The sequence below is a fragment of the Larus michahellis genome, chromosome 5 (assembly GCF_964199755.1).
Source record: "Larus michahellis chromosome 5, bLarMic1.1, whole genome shotgun sequence".
NCBI lineage: Eukaryota > Metazoa > Chordata > Aves > Charadriiformes > Laridae > Larus > Larus michahellis.
In genome coordinates this window covers 36,735,804-36,757,662 of record NC_133900.1, presented here as the reverse complement: position 1 = coordinate 36,757,662, position 21,859 = coordinate 36,735,804, and the positions used below count along the sequence as shown (strand labels likewise).

Here is a 21,859-nt window from a genome sequence, read left to right as displayed (position 1 = left end):
AAACCACCAGTTCTATTAATTTGGCATTTATGGTGTGCATTCTTCTGTGCCCTCTGTCAGACCGTATTGGCATATTACTTGGCCACTCAGAAGCAATATCTGACACGGGAATGAAGTGGGGGCAGAGAGGGGAATTGACTTTTTCAACCCATGACCACACAGCCACATCTGGAATTGTGGGATGTCTACAATAAAACCCATTTTATTATCCTGCATATAAAATATAACTCAGCTAATGACCATATGGAGCAGATTAATGTGAGCGGAGTCTAATTTAGTAAAGACAGGGGAAAAAAAAGGAAATTCCTTGCTTAATTATCTAGGGCAGAAATACAGCAACAGACAGTATAATAGGAAGACCATATTTAAGGCACCTCCCATCAAATGTTTTAATGGCATATAGGACCCAAGGCAGCTCTGAAAATGCCTGGCACGGCTAACATACTTGTAGCAGGCTTTTGCTTTTAAAAGCATTTTGGCTAATCGTTTTGAAAGTGATTACTTATTAGGAATATCTTGATTTTTCTTTCTGTCCAACTTGCAACACCTCCAAAGGGGATGATGTTTAAATGACCGTGTACAGTAATTATGTAATTATTGCAAGGCAGAGCACGGTACACTCTCAAAAAATTCAAGGCACCCCGGACTCGCTTGAAGGAGGATAATAGTATGAGCCAAATGACAAGGTAAATCCAGATGCTGCTTGCTCCCAAGTGATACTCCAGAAATGTTATCTCATCTGGGACCGCAGTCTTTCATCATCTTAGCAGCCGTAAAAGCAACTTTCAAAGATCATCCTCGGCCTGTGTGGGCGGTGGTCCACCACGTAGCGTACATCGTTGCTTTTGGTTCCCTATCCAACCCAGGCAATTCCTTTGATTACTGTTGCAGCCCTCAGAAGCCATTTGTGTGCTCATATATTCAAATTAGTCCTGGTGGATGATTGCCGCATGAAAGCCTACGGAGTGTGTTTTTCCTGTTAAAGCAATAGTTTTTAACAGTTTTTTTTTCAAAGCACTGAAAGATCCCAGCTGCTGTGGACCTTGTGAAGTATGCTGTGCAGACACATAGCAAAAGGTGTTTCTTTTGCAGGGAAAGCTTTCTGTCTGAGAAGCAAAGCAGAAGAAAAGTGATTTTTAGAAATCTAGAGAGAAAGTGAATATAATTTTTAAGGCAGGTTTCGCAGCAAATTTGACGTCTTTTTTGCTGCTTTTTTTTTCATTATCAAGTAAACATAACTATGCGAAACTAGTGAAATCTGAAACACTTCAGATTTTTTGTTTTGTTTTTACCTACAACCCTTGAATCTTTCAAAATGTAGAAAACAACACACAGTATTTCTTTGTATTGTTGACAGCCTTCCTTCAGCCCAGCTGCCATCCGAGCTACAAAGCCATTTTCTGTGTTGTCACATATATGACATTGGATGGCTTGGATTATGTATAGCAAAAATGTAATTAAAGATACATATTCCATGGGCGAGGTAGAGTCACCAAGGAAAAGAAGATTTGCCAACCCCGAAATGAGGATTAAGGAAGAAGGAGGTTTGCAGAGGCTCGAATACATTAATTTTCCTAACAGCTTACATAGCAATTCAGAGACTTCCATTGTGTAGAGTGTAGTTAGCTCCTTTCTTGACCTGACATCAAGAAGAAAGGATGTGCCTGTGTGAAATCAGATGAGAGAATATGTTATTTCAGAGTCAAAGAACAAATATCCTGGGTTTGAAAAGAATAGCTGGTAGACTGTAGCCACGGATTAAAGCGGCTAGGTCACCAAGGGAAAAACACATGTTCCATCTTGTCTTTTGGGGCTACAGTTAAGTGAAAATTAAATGGTCACCGAGATTATTTTCCCAAATCTCACTGTTTCACAGTGCATGTTGGACTTTTCTTGCCTCAGACTCATGGTGAACTAGGTCTGGGAATAAGATAGAAATGTCACTCCAGTGTTTTGTGTCAGCTATCGAGTCTCAACTCTTAAACCAGCCTCAGTGGTTTCACAAAGAACAAAACCATCTGTAACGGAAGAAAAATATTATTTAGGAGCTCTGGTGTAATAGGGAGGCATGTTTTCTGTTATCCTCCATTGTAAATGTCTGTCCATCAACTTAGGTATTTTATGCATCTTCTGCACTTCTGTGCATGTGTGAAAGCACTATGAGCAACTATAGACTTTGCTGGTAAGATTATGAAATAAATGCAAAGGCACAGAGGGAAAAACACTCCACTACAGTGTGATGGGTTTTATGACTATTTTATTTAAATCTCTGTTGCTTTACCTAGGGATATGTTACACTTGTGAACAAGCGAACAAAAGCAGAGAAGACACACTGATCAGAAGACAAAGTGTGACAGCACAAACACTTACCCCAGCCCAGAGGATACTGAGCATGTGATATTACATTACTGAGCAGCGAATACTCAGAACAAGTCACAGACCAGCATATAATTTTGATATCTGTAATGGGAAACTGTATTTCCTTCTGAGGTTAGAAAGACATTGTTCCTATCAAATAAATGCATATTTTGGCATTGCTGCAGCATAAACAGGAGCCCAAAAGACATCTGATCTTGTAGATGAGTCATCTACAGTCTACCTGTACCAATCATCTGACCTGGTAGAACTTCAGGAATGTGAATCACTGCTTTTGTTTGCTGGAATTAAATTCTTCTCATTTAATCTTAATACTAAGGAGTTATTTCTTTTCCGCATTGTTTCTCCACACAGGCACAGGTCCGCTTTCAGCTCCTTATGCCCCCGGAGGGCTGATTCTTTCTGAAGCTTTTTGCGTGCTGGCTGGCTGCGTCTCCAGGAGCAGCCCAGCCCTTTCCCCAGCTGCTTTTGTTCAATGGGGATAGACGTCCCAGGGCGGCGGGTACATAATTTCCTGCCAGTCACACAGACCAGTCCACGGTGGTTGGTCATGTGTTAAATACGGGTCCTTGCAAGCACTGCGATATTTTGTGTTATGCTGCTTAAGTGTCTTAGTCACGTGCTAGATGTGTTTTCTACATGCTGAAAATTTTTGCCTTGCTTTTATGGGAACCCACATGATATAACACTCTTTCTTCCTGGATATGTTGAAATTTATTTGTAGAGCCTAAGGAATGAAAAAGAAAAAAGTGCAGCCAGCCTGAAGTTCAATGAAACTTCGCATTTTGTCCTGTCAACCGCGCATGCATAAGTGATTTCCTTGTGAATAAAGATTAAGGCTTTTTTTAAATTCAGGGATTATTACGAGGGCTGAGCTTTCTTTCAACTCAGTGTTTGTTGGGGAAGTGGGAGCAATTCCCTCTGAACTTTACACCCCACAACAAACCCATGTGGGCTCATTTAATCAGATTCTGCAAACACAGGCCAGTTGCACAGAGCAGGCGATTTCTCTCTAGTTCTTTTATTTTGGATGAAGTTTGCACTCGAGGTGGTGGGACAGTATAGTGAGAATCCATGGAAGACAAGGGGATTGATTTAGCAAGGATTTCTGGCGGGGGCTCTGAGGTGTCTCCTCCTCATCTTTGGTCCTGTCCTGGGAAGTATCTCAGCAGCTGAAGCCTGGTCCTGCTGCTGGTGCGTCCTCTCTGGGGAGTCTGATGGTGCTTCACAGAGCTTATATGCTGACATTGGGCTCTTTAGCAGCAGAGGCTGAAGTTGCTCTGCTGCACCGCTCATATCCCTCATCTCCCACAGCTCTGTGAAAGGGAGACAGTGGAAAAGTTCCTGCCTAGAGCCGAGAAATTCAGACCTGGATCCCCCTGCTTTTGCTTGTCCGGTGGAAGGGATGTCCAGAGCAGTCTTGCATGCACCGACCCTCTCCAATACCTTTCTTTCTTCCATTGGCAGCACCATCCCAGCACACCGTCCTGTGCTCAGGCAGATCAGCAGGAGCAGCTTTAACCTATGATCCATGTTTTAGAAGCACATGCATGGATTATATACTGGAAAATGCAGTGTGTTTTTGCCGGACTAAATAGCCTGGGTGTCTTGATAGCACGTGAGATCATTATGCCTAGTTTATCAGAATAATTACACTATCAATGACCTTGACTAAGAAGGTCAGATCCTTTTCACTCATCTCCCAGTTTAGTGTTATCTTTTTCATGCAGCTTACATTGGCACTTCAGTAATCCATACAGTGCAATTAGCAGGGAATGGCCGTGTGTTTTAAGTTGAAAAGTGGGGGAAAAAAGGTAGGATTTCTCTAGTACACACTCGACTATTCACTAATTAGCTCCTGTTGTATCATTAACATCAGATACAGATCTCAGGAAATAAAGGCTAGCCAACACTGAAAACAGACCACTCAGCGCTAATTCACATACAGACTATTTTATCCGCAAAAGTTTCTGTCTCTTCTTACAATGATTTGTCTTACTAAGTGCTTCATAATCTTAGGTATTACAGAAACAAAGTGGGGATTCTTACAATTTTAATTTTTAAGAATAAGGCAAAGCCCTCTGCTATTAACTCTTAATTCATATTCTGGCATGAGAAAGTTCTGAGCACACTGTTTACAAGAGCTGATTGATCGTGTTGTACTGATTTTTTTGTTAGAGAAATTAGTGTGTAAAGGCTGGGCTTTAACTACACTAAGTGCTATGTAACACCGTGTGCTCTGAAAAATCATGTGCTACATTCGTCAAATGGGATCCTCGTAATGAAAGTGGGTTATTTTGCTGCTGTCTGTGCTTCAGTTCCTTTGCTGTATAACAGAGATACTATCATCCCCTCATCTCACAAAGAGCGCAATGAAAATTAATTAATTTTTGCAATACACCCAGGTATTAGCGTAATGAGATTTCAGCCCTCACCCCCCCCCAACTTTTCTGTAACTTCTGATTCCTTTCCCTCTTACCGATTCCTATTTTGGTCTTAGTATTCACCCCTTTAAAAAAAGGCACTTGTTCAAAAGTTCAGACAAAAATTAAGGATAAAAGTGTTGTCCAACATCAAACATGTCTTCTATGCAGGATAAAGACTCCCACTTTCAGCTTATTTAACCATCTTTTGTGAATGGAATGAATGGACATGTTATATCCATTTTAAATGGTCTGAAAACTTTTATCTTTTACAGAAAAATTCTCCACCTTTTCTATTTTACAGCAAATGTGTTTGTTAAATTCAACTTGAGGGCAAAAAACTCATTTTGTTCCTGAAATAAGCTAAAAATGGCCACAGCTGAGTAGCTATCCCTGCTCTCTAACAAAACAAGGCCTGAGTGCTGTAAATCAGTTCAGCTGAGAGATTTAAACAGGGTCCTGCTTCAGGTGAGAAGAAGCCTTTGGGGCTTGCTTTAGGGCTAACTCTTATTTTATCACTTGAGGGCTACTGTGGCCTGACCAAATGAGGACAATAAAAGGCTCATTATTTTCATCTCTCTCAGCAGGTGTAGCTGTACTACTCCTTCCATTTATTTTGTGGAGAAAAGGTTTGGCTAAGTGGACTGGTTCTGGCATTTATAGTCCTGTGCTAGTTAAGAGCTGTAACATATCTCAGGTGAAAGGAAACAGAATAATCAGTCCTGGAAGAAATATGGCACAATTTTTCTGTTTGTAGTGCCTGGGAAAAGTCAGGTCATCAGTTAAATTCCAATTTATAATGAGATTTTTTTTTCTTTTGTATTGTTTTTAATGAAAATTGAGTTTTATTGTTGATTCTTCAAGGGGCTCTAATGTTTTTATTGCCATCTTTACCAGCAAAACACATGGCTACATCATGAGTCTTTTACCAACAGTATATGCCAGCTGAAAGAGATCTTGCTTTTCTTAATTGCTTCTTAACGGCTGCACAGGACAGGTGTCTTCCATCTGCTGTGTGATGGGGTAGTCAGAGCAGACCTTGCTTCTGCCCATATGTACCTGTGCAAGCAAGACCTAAGAAGGAGATGTGAGAGAGCTGGGAAGAGGCTCCTACAACTGGTCTCAGCATCTAGAAAGTACAAGTGTAAGTAGCCAAGTGCATTGCCTCAGTGCCCTCGGAGGGCTCCTGATACACCTTGAAGGGCTGAAGCAGCAGCACGGAGGTAAATCTAATGAGTGATGAAAAGAAAACGCCTTCTTTAGTTAAACAGAAAGGGAGCAAGGAAGAGATGGTGAGTTCCCCTGTTTTATGTGGACTGTGTTGTAACTTGCAGCAAAATGACTAAAGAAAATAGTTGCTCTCTCTTAAAGACACTTTCTGCTTTCATTTCATTATCTGTGTAAAACTGGTCTTGGTCTGGAGTGTTTGTGCAGATGCTGTGTAGGCTTGTGCTTATATTCTGTCTAATTGTCAAATTGGTACAGTTGGGAGATGTGAAACTTTGCACTAGTGTCTCAACTTGATCCATAATATTCTAGTTATTATGATAATAGCTAATTAAGGGAATGTGAAACTAAAATGCATTCTTATCTAGGGGGACTAAAATGAGAATACAGAAGAAAACTAGAAGAAAGATGTAGTGAAAAGTGTTGCCCCTTAAACATCCTGTCTCTATAAACTGCTTTTGAAATATAGCAGATAAATCTAAGTATTGGAAAGTCGGCTTAGAGAACAGCCGTGCATTAAGATCTGCCTAAGCTCCTTTCTCTGCAGAAGCAATTACAAAGTCTTTCCCGTGAAGTTAATACTATTAATATAGATATTGTAGATTTGAATGGCTAGATCTAGAAAAAGAAGCACTTTGTGCGTGTGCCATCACCTTACTCAAAGCACTTGTTCACCAAACAAATATTCAGTAGACAAAGTTGTTGTGAATTCACATGTTTTGGATCACAAGTATTTTGACTGTTCTCATACCCCACAATCCAAAGGAATTAAAAGCCTGCTATTCTTGAATTCAGTTATGTACCTATACGAAATATGTTTGCTGTGTAGGATGTATATACATATAGATTCTTGTATTTATTTGTATGCATCACTATACGTGATATTCAAGCAAGGCTCTGTGCCCCAGGATCTCCTTACTGAACCCATTATTCCTTCCTGCAAAAGAGTTATCCTGGTATTCAGGGTCTTGATGGATTTCCTTTCCCTTTCGTGCTTGGTTTTCTTCCCTCCCCATGGGGTATGTAGTGTATGATGAAGTCTAAAACATATTGCTTTCTGCAGACATGTTTGCAGAAAACTGATGACAAGAGGACATCCACTAGATCTTTCTAAAACTTTCTTTTTGCTGTTCTTTATTTTGGATGTGCAGTGCTTCCACCTGTCAAAATTTATTGAAGATGGATGGTTCTAGGTAATGAAACTCGATATTCCTAGAAATTAAGTGAATTAAATGCATATATTCCACCTAGGGTGAAAAGGTGTGTTTTCTGCTAAGTTATGTGTATTGCATGATAGTGACAGAAATTCTTATTTAGTAGATTCCATTTCTAATAATGAAGGGGTCACTGGTATCTATTCTTACTTTTTTTTTAGGAAGTTATGGTTCTCTTTCAAGATTATTTCTCCAGAGATACTGTACAAATATTACTTACTGCTAAGGCAAAAAGAGAATGTACAGAACACAAGAAACCAGTTCTTCTGTGTTACTGTTTACAGGAAGATAGAAACTTCTTTCTTTTTTTCCTTTTTTTTTTTTTTTTCCAAGGGTATGTGACGTCCAAGGAGTCAGCAAATATGGTGTTGCAGTGCATGTCTTCCTATACTCTGCCAAGGGCTTCTCAGACCTCAGAATTACTGTATTGCTGTCTTGTAGCAGCCCCCTTATCATTGGTGCCCAGGGCTAGGGGTGCACTAAACCATACTAGGCAGGCGAACTGGGACTTACTTTTTCTAGTGACTTCAATTTTAGTTTCTGAACTCTTTAAAAAAATACTAACTAGTCTATAAGTTCTGGGAAACTTACTGTATGTGATATCATCCACTCCTACTTGGTGTGCTACAATCTACTTTCCACAGAAGTGTTTCTTCAGCCAAACAAATCTATGGTGGTTGTTTTCTACATAATTAAATATGCACATGTTGGTATAATTACTTGGTCCCATTGATTTCAGGAAATGGCAACTTCATTGGGGGTGGGGGGGGGGGAGGAATGATAGAGTTAAAAAAAGGCCAGTTGTTTTATTGTATTCATTTCATTGAAGCCTGTGGATCCACAGTCAGAAACAAAAAATAAACCAATATATCATGAGATGTACCCAGGGAATGATTACTTCCCCGTTTCTGAAAATCAAGGGCCAGCCACATGAATTCAAGGGGTTACCGGTGTCAGCAAACCCACCTCTCTGCCTCCTCAGAGAGCACAGGGAATATAAGTTAGGGACACAGGCTGTTGCTGCTGCCAGGTTGCCTTTCTGGAGGCTAGAAGGGAGTTCAGGTAGGAGTCAAGCAGTAAACATGAGACTTTCCTACCAGGTGGCTGGGAACTTTGAAGATGTTGGCTCTAATAATCAAAGTTCTTCTTTCAGGTGATAAACAGTTGATAAAACTGAGTATCAAACATCTGACTGTACTAGTGATCTGTTAGGCTAATATAGGAAAATATATTCTTTTCTGTAGCTGCCAAAAAAAAAGGAAAAAAGTGCTAGAAAGTAACTGCTTTTACTAATCTGGATTTAAACCTGAACTCATCTATCAATTGATATCAAAGTACCTTAACTTTTCTGCTATGTCATCTCACTCTGAGATGCCAAAAATGAACATGCCACTAATTTGGTGGGACTGAACTTGCCATTTCCTGCTCGTTTGGAAAAGGCAAGCAAGCCACACCCGGAACAGCTCTGCATCTACCACTGATGCTTCTGCTAAAATATTATTCCTGTTTTGAAAATGTCATGCATTTGTCTGTATTCTAGCAAAAACATACTATAACATGCTTCTAATGATAAGAGCATATGCAAATAGAAACCTGTGAAAACCCATGATTTTTAAATTTTTCTTTAATCACTGGCCTGTGAAAGACTGCTCAAGCTGGAGAATATCCAACTGTTAATTATCGCAGATACCTCTGTTCCATAAGTGACAAAGCTGCTCATCCCTTCCCCACTCCTCCACTGGCTTCTTGCTGTAGGGAGGTAAATGTTGTTTTCAACCTCTCTACAGCCTTCAGGTTCTACAGTGGCGTATGGCTTAATTATATAGGACAGCTGGAGAGAGTGAATTACTGCTCAATAGCACAAGATTTCAAGCCTGTGAAGTCACATCTCTCAAGATTTAATTTGCATTTTCAGAGCTCTGTAAGATGACTTGAATTATGGCTATGAATGTATCTTGTGTGAGCAATTGGATTCTGAATATTGGAACAAGAGTTCTTTGCTGATCTAAATGTAAAACTTTGACCTGGAATGAATTTAAGTGATGCTTGGGAGAGTCTTTCTGCAAGTTACAAAACTATGGATGGAAAAGGTGCAAGCCTTTTTTTAGACTCTGTTCAGCTATTTTATTTGTTGCAGAAATTTGAATAAGTTAATACAGAAAGATTTAAGCATTAAAAATAAAATCTGGTTATCAACCAGTCTTAATTGGTGCAACTGGTGAGCCCAGTGGAGCTTTCTAGGCTTTCACATTGTGAAAATTTTGCCATTTGGTGGTGGATCTGTGTTTTCCTGGCATTTTCTCATTTCCGTCCCCCTCCTACTGCAGAAAACATAGATTGTTTCCCCTCCCCAGCCTGGTGCCTATTGCTTATTAAAAGCAACATGAAAATTGAGTAGTATAAGGGTCAAATTATTATGAGTAATCCAGAAAGCTAATTATTAATTTTAATATTTACTTTTAAGAGCAATTAACCATTGGAATAAAAACGCCTGGGGGGAAAAAATGGATTTTCCTTCATTTGACATCCTTAGATCTCGATATCTTTTTAAAAGAGAAGACTTTGCTCAAGCAAAAGCTACTTTTAATATAGCCATTTCTAGATTAGATTTTAACACCCAATCTAGTAAAGTACGTGAGTTCATACGAGATATTTATAATAACTCCTCTTAAGTAGTGAACTTAAAATACTAAAGGTAACATTTTGCTCTTTGATATGTGAAGGGAACCACCAGGTTGCACTCTTGGAGCAGAATTAAATGCAGTTTCCTATTTTAGTTAAAACAGTTGTCAGAAAGGTGGAGTTGTCTACTGTGGTCAGTAAAAGCTTGTAAGAACTGATTATCTGAACTCAAGATGGAGCAATACTTAGGAAAAAGTATCATGTGAGATGACTTCAGCAAATGCAGGAGCCTTTCCTGAGCTCAGGAACTAGAGGCATCATAAGAAACTCTGAAATTTGTTTTGCCTTTCAGAAAGGATGACTTAAATGCGTTGCCTAGTTGAAACACTTCACTATCCCTGGGCCTCATCTGGCAAATGGATTTTTATTATTGTTATGCAACCCTGTTCATCAGTGAGTATTTGACAACTCAGACAGGATGACGGGTATTTTTAAGATATTTGGTGTTTGTCCCTGGAGAACGGGATGCGAAATCCCATTTGTGTCATGCAGACGCTGCCGTATGTCATATTGTCACTACACTATTTCATGTGCTATTGACCTCTCTGAAAGCAGGCAGAGGAGGTACAACACTGAAGTTCCCCGTGTCCTCCAGTCTGAGTCAGTGCTGTGACAGCCACGTGAAGAGCACGGACTTGGGGAGTGGATCTAGAGCTACAGGACATGAAAATGATTTAAAGCTTTCTCTGTGTAGATCCATAGCGGCCCTGTGTAATTCTACCCAGCAGTGCAGTCAGGCTCAGGGTGACTTTTTTTATGCTTCTTTTCAACATTGAATACTGTCTGCTACTGAAAGAACTGTATTAAGGAAATTTTTGGTTTATCACATGCTTAGATGATAGTATCTATGGTTAGGGCTGACGTGGTCCTCTATTGACTGGTAGGCTAGAGTGATTTCTGAATGTATCAGGAAAGAGTGAAATAAATCCAAGCCATCTAAATGCATATTCAGTGAGAGCTACACAAATGTTCCTACTCCTATATAATAGGCTGAACTAGCCTAAGGAAGGAGTGAAGTGTACTTTGTCAGAAGGGCCATAGCAAGGGCATAGAGCCTTTTTCCTTTTTGATACCATTCCCTGTGGCAGGGAATTGTCTCGAATGTAATGCAGGTCCCCGCTTATGAAGCAGCTTGCAACTGGACCCAAGCATTTACTGCAAACATAGCTCTTCCCCACCTCATGCATTTCGGCTGCAGACATAAAGCGCCTCCCAAAACCAATTTCCCCCTGCTTTGGCCTCTAAAGCAAACGTAATTTCTGTAAAGCAAATAGAAATGTATGCGCTTTGCAGTCGCTAACTATTCATTGCATAAGATTTCCAAGTCTCTGAAAAGAAAGTATTAGAAAAAATAGCTTAAAAATTAGCTATATAATGTAGGCTACACAAAATCTGTGTTTCATCATGGAAGAAAATAAAACAGGAGTCTGCTCAGAAGATAAAGGGATCAGTTTTGTTTGTGATATGTCAGTGTACAGTAATTCCTACTAATGTGGATTGTAGTTACAACCCTGTGCTGCTCATGAAGATGAGGATAGAGCTCAGCAGAAAAGTGACAAGACTGGTAGCAGACCCTTCCCCCTACCTTGTAACTGTCTTTAGATTGCTGATACTGAGGGCTTTTATTATTGCTACTATTTCTGCAAACACGTGCTAATATTTCATGCAAACACACATCAACAATGCATAGGTATGGCAATCACAGGAAGAAGCAAGAATGGCTGTAGACTTGCATCTTCCATGTCCAACCTCCTCCCACGTGCAGGGCGTCCTCGCAGCCTGTTGGCGCCCTGACAGTCTGTCTGCAAACCTCCATCTGTGGCTGTTTGAAGCTGCCTCCTGTTGCCGGAGATCTGATGGATGGCCTCTGGCTATGCTTGGGGTCATGCTTGAGGCAGCGCTGTTGTACAGTTTCCAAGTTTGGTCTCTGGGAGAGCCCTGAGGAAGCCTGATATGATGATAAAATGCAATTTTAAATTTTTTTCCCCACCGTGGAGAATGCTGGGAGTCAGCTTGCTCTAGGAAGTCTTGCTAAGGAAGAGACTTTTGTTCAAAATGTGAGGGCTCCTAGGCTCACCGTGATGCTCCCAGGCTGCTCTTGGGTAAGTTCAGACTTGGGCAGCTCACGATGGCTTGCACTGAGCTCATTTTTATGGGTCAGTACTTCAGCTGGGGCTCTGCATCTGACACCGCAGTCGTTTGCTTTGGTTTTCCCTGCCAAACTGCCTTGCAGTGGTCTCGTAGAAGAAGTGGAGTGGGCACATCTGGATTTATCTATTACGGGCTTGTTAAGAGGTACAGGGATTTTGAGACCCTCTGTGTATCCTGATGGCTGCTTTTCATAGCTACTGATGAAACTGCTTGGTAGTTGGCAATAGGAAAAAATCAATAGGGAGGGAAAAAAATCTAGACTCGATTTCTTATTATACAACTCCTGGTAAAACTTTCAAAGCTTTTTGTACCATTACTTCAACTTGTTCAGTCTGTACAGTGGGATATTTCCAATCCATTAGCGTGTGGGACTACCGGAGCTGGTAACATGATGATCTGATCCTTGGTTGGCTGGCTTTTATGCCATTTTCTACCCACGTAGCAAGTCAAGAAGAGTAAAATCATAGGAATTTTACTTTTTAGTGCTGCTTTAATCCAATCAATGCAAGATCACCACTTACAGTACCATTTTAAACATATATTGTCTCTTTTTTAACTGCAAACACAAAAAGCTTTGCCAGGATGAGGCAGTATCTTTGCCCAATTTTAAGGAGAGGTAGGAATACTCTGAGTGTGCGAAGGTTGCTGCCAGTCCTGGTGGAAGATCCTCACGCAGAGCCTGGAGCTCCTGACCCCTGTTTCTGCTCATAACCACAAATCGCCCTGCAGCCATCTGCACCCATCAGCTCAATTTTGTAAGTATCAAATAGAGTGTAAATGGGTTAAGTGAAATGCAGGTCTGTCCCCTCATGGACTTGAAATAACAACAGGAGTGCTTGACCACACTTTCTGTGGATACACTTGCTCTCATTTATGTACATTCCTGTATTGACTTGGCAATCCTTGGCAATTGATGCTCTGCTTCACTAAAAAGATGAAACACAAAAACGCCCTGTCAAGTGTCATCTGATTTACAATGGTATAGTTCGTGAATGAAAGCAAGCCGTGAGCTTTATGAAAAGCAGAGTATTGAGTAGAATGAATTCCAAGGATAAGCATTTATTTGTTTTGTGAGTTCTATGTCTAAAACATAAATAAGGCATAGCAATTTGTCTCCCTTCTGAATTAATCTGATATGGCTCTAAAACAGTACTGATGCTTATGTGTCGCTCCCACTACCACCACCACCCCCCACCCCCCCTCAGTGCTTACATGGACACTGGCTGTGTTGTCATTTGTGCTGTGCAAGTATCTAGTGGCATTAATCACTGGACTCTTAAAATAGTTTACCATGAATTCACACATACTGTGAATTGCTTAGGTGGTAAATCCATATAAAGCTACAAGAAATACCTGATGCTGTTTATGAGTGCTTAAATGCACACAGCTATTGACAGTGTATTTTAATGCACATATTACTATCGATGTTTATTCTATTCCTTTGTAATTAAGTTCCCCAATTAGTTTTAATTATTACTAACCTTGCCTTAGCTTTCTGCATAACCACAGACACTTACAATAAATACATATAGACAGGCAATAATCTGGGGAAAAAAAGTAAATTAAGACTTGAGCTTTTAGCAAAGGAAGTGACTTGAAAGGAATAATGGAAACCCATTTTTTCTATTAATTTGCAGTGATGTATGCAACACTTGACTGTTTAACATACAAGCTTAAAAGGAAACACCTGGCACACAGTCCAACCCTGTTCGTATTATAGTAAATGCTGCTCTTCTGTGAGCCAGCATCTGCAAGGTTTGTTTTAATGTGGTCAAAGCAGTACAAAGAATCAGCAGCAGCTATTTAAGATTATTTAAGGTTTGCTGAGCTATAAAGTTTGCTGGAAAAGGTGGGACTTTAAGTGCCAAAGGAAATACAGTTGGTACTTGACCTTTGTTAATGAGGTAATTGTTTCAAGCGCGGGGGGGGGGGGCAACACTGAAGAAGCAGCAAATTGAAAAAGAAGATGGAAAACAAAAGGCAAGGTTAAATGTGCAGCTTCAGTATTTGTAAGTCAGAATACAAAGCAGCTCATGCTTTGTCCAGGAATGGGAGGGGATATGAGTGCTATGTTTTTCCTGCTGTTATTCCTGCTCTTTCCAGGCAGGCACAAGGGTGCCTCAGCGGGTTGGGCTGAAGGGGGCTTGTTATGGGTGGAAATCATGCAGACTCCAAAACCCTCATTGCCTTCCATGACCTGCAGCAGAAACCAAGGGTTGATTTGGCTTGGAGAATCTCAAATGCCAGGGAAAACTGAAGGAAGGCGTATCGTCTCTCTTGCTCTTTCTGAGCACCAGCTGACCCAGCCCAGCTGGTACTGTATTGGAGGCACTAAGATATAATATCTCAGTTATTTAAGTTGTTGTGTAGAATGAGGAAGCCCATGTATAATGTAGTCATGCTGTTGATTTTAAAAAAGGAAAAAATGAAACACCATTTCGAGACACTTCCTGCATCTGCCTGAGTATTCTTTGGGGGGAAAAAAAAAATTGCAGTATCTTTCGTCTTAATTTCTTCATGCTTCTTAATTTGCATGTCAAATAAACCCCTAGCAACTAATTTTGATGACACTGCAAGTGTTTAGCTCTGTAGACAATCACTGTAAATTGTCATACGTTATCAGATAACCATTGACAAACTACCTAACCAAGTGCTTCATAGTCTAATGTGTAATGGTTTTCTCATGAAATTAAGAAAATTAAAGATCTCTACAAAACTGTGTCTTTTGGGAATGCCTTATGTGCAATGCTGGAAAATGAGTCAGGTCAGGAAATCCTTCTCCCTCTGCTGCAAAGGTTTATTTAACCTTGAGACATCAGCTATGTGCCGCACAGTATTTTAACCAAAACTACTCCATATGTTTATGGATATGGAATTACCACTGGGGTTTCACTATAACTGGACTTTCAAGATTAGCTTTCTGAACCAGTCTAAAAATTATGCTGGAGTTGCAGACGTGTTCATCTTGATCTTAGCACTATTTTTTCCTTTCCCCTTCCCCCCCCGCCCCATGAATAGAATTTAAATATCTGTGAACAGCCATTTTTTATGTTGCAGCATGAACTTGAGGTGGAGACCGCAGAGTATGTGCATGTGTATTTTGCCTGGCAGGGGGTATGCCTTTCTCTAAGCTACGGGGAATGTAGATATTGCATTTTCATGTTAGGCACAATGGTAGGCATCAGGCTTTAGAGCTTAGTTTCCAGTCAGCTCTCCTACTCAGTGAGGTGAAGTGATCCATGCTAAAGAGATTTTTCAGCAATATCTTAGCAAATGTCAAAGAAACCACCTCTTTATTGTTGACAATTATTTTCCCCAGTGGCATGATACCCTGTTTTTATGTGACAAAACAACAGGAAGGTGTAAAGTTAGCCTTGTCAACTATGATAGAAGATTTGATTGAATGCACAGTGGCAAAGAATAATTAAATACATAGGCTTTTTTGTCCTAGGGTATTTCTGGTTTGTATCATAGAGCATAATTTCACCTTTCTCTATATTATGGTTAGCAGACAGAAGGAAACATCTCAGATGTGCAATGTTATTACTAGCTGTTACTTACAAACATGGGTTTGCATTAGGTCAATGAACTGACATAGTACTTGTTAGAAATATTTTCTTTCTCCTAAAAAAGACATGTTGTTCAGAAAGGATTATATCCTTTCATAAATGGGATTCAGGTGTATGCGTCGTATATCATTTAAGAAGAACTGAGGACATGCTAGGGAAAGGTCACGTACAAGTTTTACCTCATTTAAAAGGTAAGCTTGAATTGTTTCTTAAAGCCCCCTCATTAGGGTTTGGTAACAAAAAAACTACCAGAGTGAGAGCTTTTCCTCTGGCCCGTTTTCAGAATTTCCTGAAGGGACTCCTTGTCTGCTCCTCGCTCCTCTGATCGCCCCCAATGGGCGTCGCTTCCCCATTGCGCTGTGGCTGGAAGGCTCACAGGAGAGACCGTTGTGTAGGGCAGGGGTCTTCCTCAGGGGTCCGGCTCCAGCACACAAAGGGCCTTGCTGGCTTTATTCCCCAGCCGTAGAGGGGCTGGGGAGCAATGGAAAAACACTGTAAAAGGTTTGCCAACGCACTGCTGTCAGCATGTGAATGGAAATGCTGTGCTTTGTCCTGTAGGTGCATCTCTTATCCCTGACAATATAAAATTATTTGTGTGCTAGTTACTTGCTGGTTGACTATTTTAAGAGCATTGCTTAACAGCTGTTATTCATGGATGTAAGAATTTGCCATTTATTCAGGCATGAAAAGGCTGCAAAGGGCCAGCATGAAATTTTGTGGATCTTTGTTTTGAGGGTTTGCCCCAGGTGCTGGCTTCAACCTGCACCCCAGGGTGAAAGAGGAAGCAGGACAGATAGGAACTGTGCATCCCAAGGGGGATGCTTGGAGGAGGTGGCAAGCACCCAGAGCACAGCCAGGGCAAAGCAGCTCTCCAGCCCCATGGTCTGACCAGGACCCTCCTCTCCTCTCAGCCTTTGCACCCAGCCTGGCCTCTCCCAGAGGGAGAGGAGGCGCTTGGGTCAAAGAGGTGGTGTTTTGTTTCCCTGGAGGCGGCTGAACTCGAATATCTGGTTCTGCCGTGGTTCACATGGTCTCTTCACTAAAGAGATCAAAGCATATTTATTTTTGGCACAAGACAGATTCCTGTGGCTGTGTCGTCAGAGCATGGATGAGCTCTCTGACCATCACATTCACTGTAACCACACCAAAACTTCAACGCACCCCTCCTCATCCCCTTTGGGAAAACAGTCTCTTAGCCACCAGACTGACTTTCCCTATTAATCACTCTGTAATAATCAGACACATTGAATTCTCTTGAATATTCATTATTTTTAATAGTTGCGTTACCGATCAAACCATCTCAGATTTTCAGGCATAGTTGTGAAACAAGATGATCAACTGACTCATCTCAGGTTATTCAGCTTGGAGTTAAGCTATGTCTAGCTGTAGCTATAACCAACCGGTAAATCACCCCCACTTGGTCACTGGCCATTTCAGCATTGCTTGTGCTCCATGACTGAAAAAAAAGTTACGAGAAAGTTAGAAACTTCCTATCCTTTGCTCCTAACCCATTGTAATTAACTGCATAGTTACCGTGCTAACGTTCAAATGGGGGTTTTTTGTTCATTTTTTTTCTTACGTTTTTTTGTCAGCTTGTGAAGAAGCTGGTCAGTCCCGTTCTTTCCCTCACAGCTCTATACCACATCACAAGTGCTGTGACGTGTTAGGGTGACTGGTATTGAATCACACTGTCTTCTACTGTACCTATAGCTTTTCTACCGTAATCATCATCTCGTATTCTGTCCTGCATTTTCTTTATTCAAATAATAATTCACATGCTAATGGGATTTTGTTTGAGTCTGTTTCCAAAAGAGTAGCTCCTATCTGAGGTTTCAGTCTATACTTTCCATTGTAAAGATCTGTTTAGATTTGTAAGATTTATATATTATTTTTTTAATAGCTGACACTGGTAATCACCAAGCAGTGTGCTTCATAAAATCCCTTGTGAAAAACTGTGAGGAGGGTGTCTCTACTATTTGCAGTAATATACCAGAGGTAAAAGCAACATTAAAGCTCTGATGACAGAGCCACTGATTGTGGTCTCTCCTTTGCCTGATGACTTTATCTGGCAATCCCCTTTTCCAGGGGCTGACTTGACATCTTGGAGGGTCTGCAGGTGAATGCCTGCCATGGTAAAGCTGCTTCAGAGTCCTGCAGCACTTGCAGAGGAGGCAGGGTGCTCAGCAGGTCAGGGCCACCTTCTCAGGGTTTCCGCTTGTGTTTCAACACGCAGTGTGCATTTAGCATTCAGGCCTAAATTGGGCATCCAGGCTCGTTTGGAAAAATGTTTTTAAAAAAAAAAAGTGAGGAAGAGATATTCTGAAACCAGAAAAGCCCATACTACTTGGAACATTAGAAAAAAGAACTGGAGTTTACTTACATGCCACCCACCCCTTAATTTGGAATCCAAAGCGTGACCCTTTTCCGGGAATTTATTCCCAAATGTGATGTTAGTTGGGTACGCCTTTGGAGTTGGCCCTGCCTTGAGCAGGGTTTGAACCAGATGGCCTCCTGAGATGCCTTCTGACCTAATCCATCCCTGCCCAGTGGGGACTGGGTGGAGGGATATAGCACAACATTGCCTGGTTTCCAATGGCTTGTGATCAAAGCAGCCACGTGTGAGAGGCCCAAGTTTGCATTCCTGTCCTGCCTGTTTCACAAAAGCATGAATCCCTATGACTTACTCCTCAGAGGGACTGTCCTGACAAACAGGCTAGTAGGTACTCCAGAGGGCTGAGGTCTCCCTCAGTTTCTTCTTTTGGAGATGTTTACCTGAATGTACCTTGAGAAAGAGACAACTGGATGCTGGCTCCATAGGTTACTGCACTTGCCTGTAGACAAGAAAGACTGGGCTAATAAATGTGGAGTAATTTATGCAGTGTAGACCAGGGAGAATAAAAAATAGCTTCCAAATTGCTATGCTTACCTGAATGTCAGAGAGCTGGGTTGAGTGGGGGTCTGAATGTGATGCTCTGACCCCCTGGCTCAACCCCCTGACTGCACTAGTAGATGTCTTGGCACTTGCTGTGCCTTCAAACAGCTTTCTAGTTCTTTGGTCAGCATCCCTATATATGCAGTTAACTGCATACTAATGTCGAAACTGTATTTACAAGTAGGCTACGGTAGCAGCCAGCCTGATACTGAGGGATAGCAGCAGTCCCTGAATGAAGCTGAAAGGAGCCCTCTTTTTTTTTTTTTTTTTTTTCCCCCGTGTGAACCTGGCCCTTGGCAGGAGCACAGTGAGTCCCTGGAGGCCTTCTGCCTGCTTTTTTTCTCAAGAAAAATCTAACTCTACAATCAGTGTCAGGAGGCTTCCTCTATAAATACTGTAATAATGGGCACAAATGAGTTTTCCAACAAGTGCTGAGCATCATCTCTCCTTTAAGTGCTGAGTAAACACTAGAATCTGAGTTTCTAGAGGTTCATCCTGTGGTGGGTCAGAGTATATTGCCACAATATGATAAGTAAGATCCAGATAATTTTATGTAAAACTCTGAACTTCTGCACACATAAAATTCTATTGATGTAATGGGCTTTCTATTGCAAAGGAAAAGGATTATTTTTTTCTTCCCCTCCAGCTTGTAGGAGTATAACATTTCAGTGTGCATTTCAAATTCTACACTTTAATCATAAATCAATGGACTAGTTCATGTACAACATGTAGAAATAGTATTTATAGGCATTTTATTAGAATAAAAAGAACTGTTCTGCAAAACCAGCTTCAGCCCTCAGCCCAACTTCCGTATGCATTAATGTAAGTGAAATTGAGATAAGTGAGTCTGGATCAAGTCCAAGGAACAAATAGATTGCAGTGGACCCAACATTGAAGTCAAAAGTAATTTTCCAGTTGATTTTTGTGGATATAGGATGTTGGACCCGAGAAGGATATTGCAAAGCCTGACACTATTTCTATTATTAGTGCTGTGTTGAGGATGTACCTGCTTCAGACTTCCCCACCTATTTGCTAGCCCTCAAATCCCAATTCCTTTAACGGGATTTACCTGTTAAATGTCTTGCTGAGGGTTTCTGAAGCTGTGCACGGGCACAGGGAATGTGCAGGCAGGAGGCTGGGAGGAAGATTCCTTGCAGGGGAAATGATTCAGCCCAGGCTTTAAGAGTTCAAACTCTAACACAGCATCCGCCTAGAAGGCCAGTCATGAAACTCAAGGCTTCATAGCCAAACCTGTTATTCTAGGAGTACACGGTTAAATATCTGATCAGTCTTCTGATAAAACAGCCTAGATATTTCTGCACTAGAGGAGGTTGGTGGCATTATTTTCCTCGCTGTGAAGAGAACCCACATGGTCCTTTTAGATAATTGGGTTGCTGTTTTTTTTCACACTAATTAAATGGAAAACATTTTGAAGTGAAGTCAGTCACTCTCCATTGGCAAACTGCCATGCTGAATGGTGCAGGGGCAGACGCGTTCACAGCTCTCTTCGCTGGGAATACACACCATTCAGCGAGGGACACAAAAAAAGATCAGTGAAAAATGGATTCCTCAGTAGAGATGTAAGTAACAGCGATATTAGACCAATAAAATCAATAGTATGATTTTTATGAACAGCTGTAATTATTTTCCACTAAAAAGGGTGCGGGAAAGGGAGACATATAAAACACAGCGGTTCCCATTGCCAGCAGCCTGCGCAGCAGAATGCCTGCCTCCTCCTCTGCCTCTCGCATGCACACATCAAACAATTGCATTAGCACTTCTGCTGCCTTTCTTCTCCCACCCTCTTTTTTCACACTATTTAAAAGCTAAAGCAGAGCGGTGGTGATAGTTGAGCCGAACAGCGAGTTTTGTTTGAACTCAGCATATACTATCAATGATAATTCAGAAATTCCTGCATGTATTCTGAAGGCAAGTTTAATTTTTAAAGACACGTTTCTCCTCTTGCAAATAGTAAATCATTTGTTCTGTTTAGTGCTTCTGAGAGGGTGGCTCTGGAAAAGCTCGGTGGTGAAAGTTAGAACAGGATAAAATTCTGCCTCTACTCATAGGGATGTGTGCTAGATACTTGTAGAATTATGTAGATTTAGAATACGTATCGCTTTAAAAAATGTTTTTATATCTTACTATCTCTTTTGTACTAAAAAGCTGTTATTGTAGGAGAAAAAACTTTAATATTTCATCTTTATTGCCACCTCTAGTACTGCAGGAGCAATTGTTAAGGAATGGCCGTTCAGTAACTCTAGGTGCTTTCTGCAGACAACTGCTTTTTTTTCCTCAACGTGTTTTTACCGGTGTTTAGATCAGGCCCCAAATATGTGTGGTTACCTTTCTCTTTTTAAAGCTATTGGAGTGTAATTGTCCTCCCACCCAGATTTTATGTTCTGGCTAGTAATCCTATAGATGCTTTAAAATACACAGTCCCAAACCCTGTTCTGCTCCTAATAGTTAATGCCTAAATTCCCCTTTTGGCAAAAAGGCAGGGAGAAACTTTTGGGACTCTAAATATAAGCGCCATCCTTACACAGGGGATGTGTTTAGTACTGTGGTTATAGATACGACTCCAGTGCTGTTCCCATTAAAATTACTGGGACCTTTGCCATCGAGTTCAGCAGATACAAGTTTGTTTTCTTCATTTAAGTGTTAGCAAAACATATGCTTATTTGCTCATGAAGATCCATGGCAAGCTTTCTCTTTCACTGCGTCAATATATCTTCTAGAAGGGCTAAAATTTTGTGGTCTTGTATAACACAAGTCAAAACTTCTAAATAAAATCTGTGCACATCAGTTGGTATTTTCAGAGATCCTACTTTTCACAAAAGAAATCTTTCATATAGATTTGAAAGAAAGTGTGGCCTTAAAGAACACATCAATCCAGGATGAAATATTTGAAAAAGTCCATGGGAGTTAGTACCCAATTTCCAGTATTTTAATAAGTTTTATGTTCCTAGGTCCTTTATAGTCTCCAGAATATCTCGGGCTTATTTACTGCCCCGAATTTTCAATGAAGACCAGAATCCTGCTGGACTAAAACACAGACTAAGTGACAACTTCTGCCTGAAAGAGTCCTATATATAATTGCTTCAGACATAAGATCCAGTCAAAGAAAAGAAACCATGGGCTTGTGTCAAAAAAAAAAAAAAAAAGCCTTATACCTACAATACAGAAAATATATTTTGGCTTGCCCTAGTGTTTTATTAATATCATCATTTAACGAACACAATTATCTAATACATACTTTTTTTTCCTCAAAGATTAATTCAGTAT

At 40.7% G+C, this 21,859-nt stretch overlaps 1 protein-coding gene across 3 annotated transcripts in view; it reads left to right on the top strand.

Annotated features, from left to right (window-relative positions):
• Positions 1-5,387: 5,387 nt before the first annotated feature.
• CCSER1 (coiled-coil serine rich protein 1) overlaps positions 5,388-21,859 on the top strand; it is a 724,562-nt gene continuing 708,090 nt past the window's right edge. For all 3 annotated transcript variants that reach the window (XM_074589583.1, XM_074589580.1, XM_074589582.1), the window contains exon 1: positions 5,388-6,091. The gene's annotated coding sequence lies outside the window, so the exon portion shown is untranslated. The remainder of the gene's footprint in view (positions 6,092-21,859) is intronic.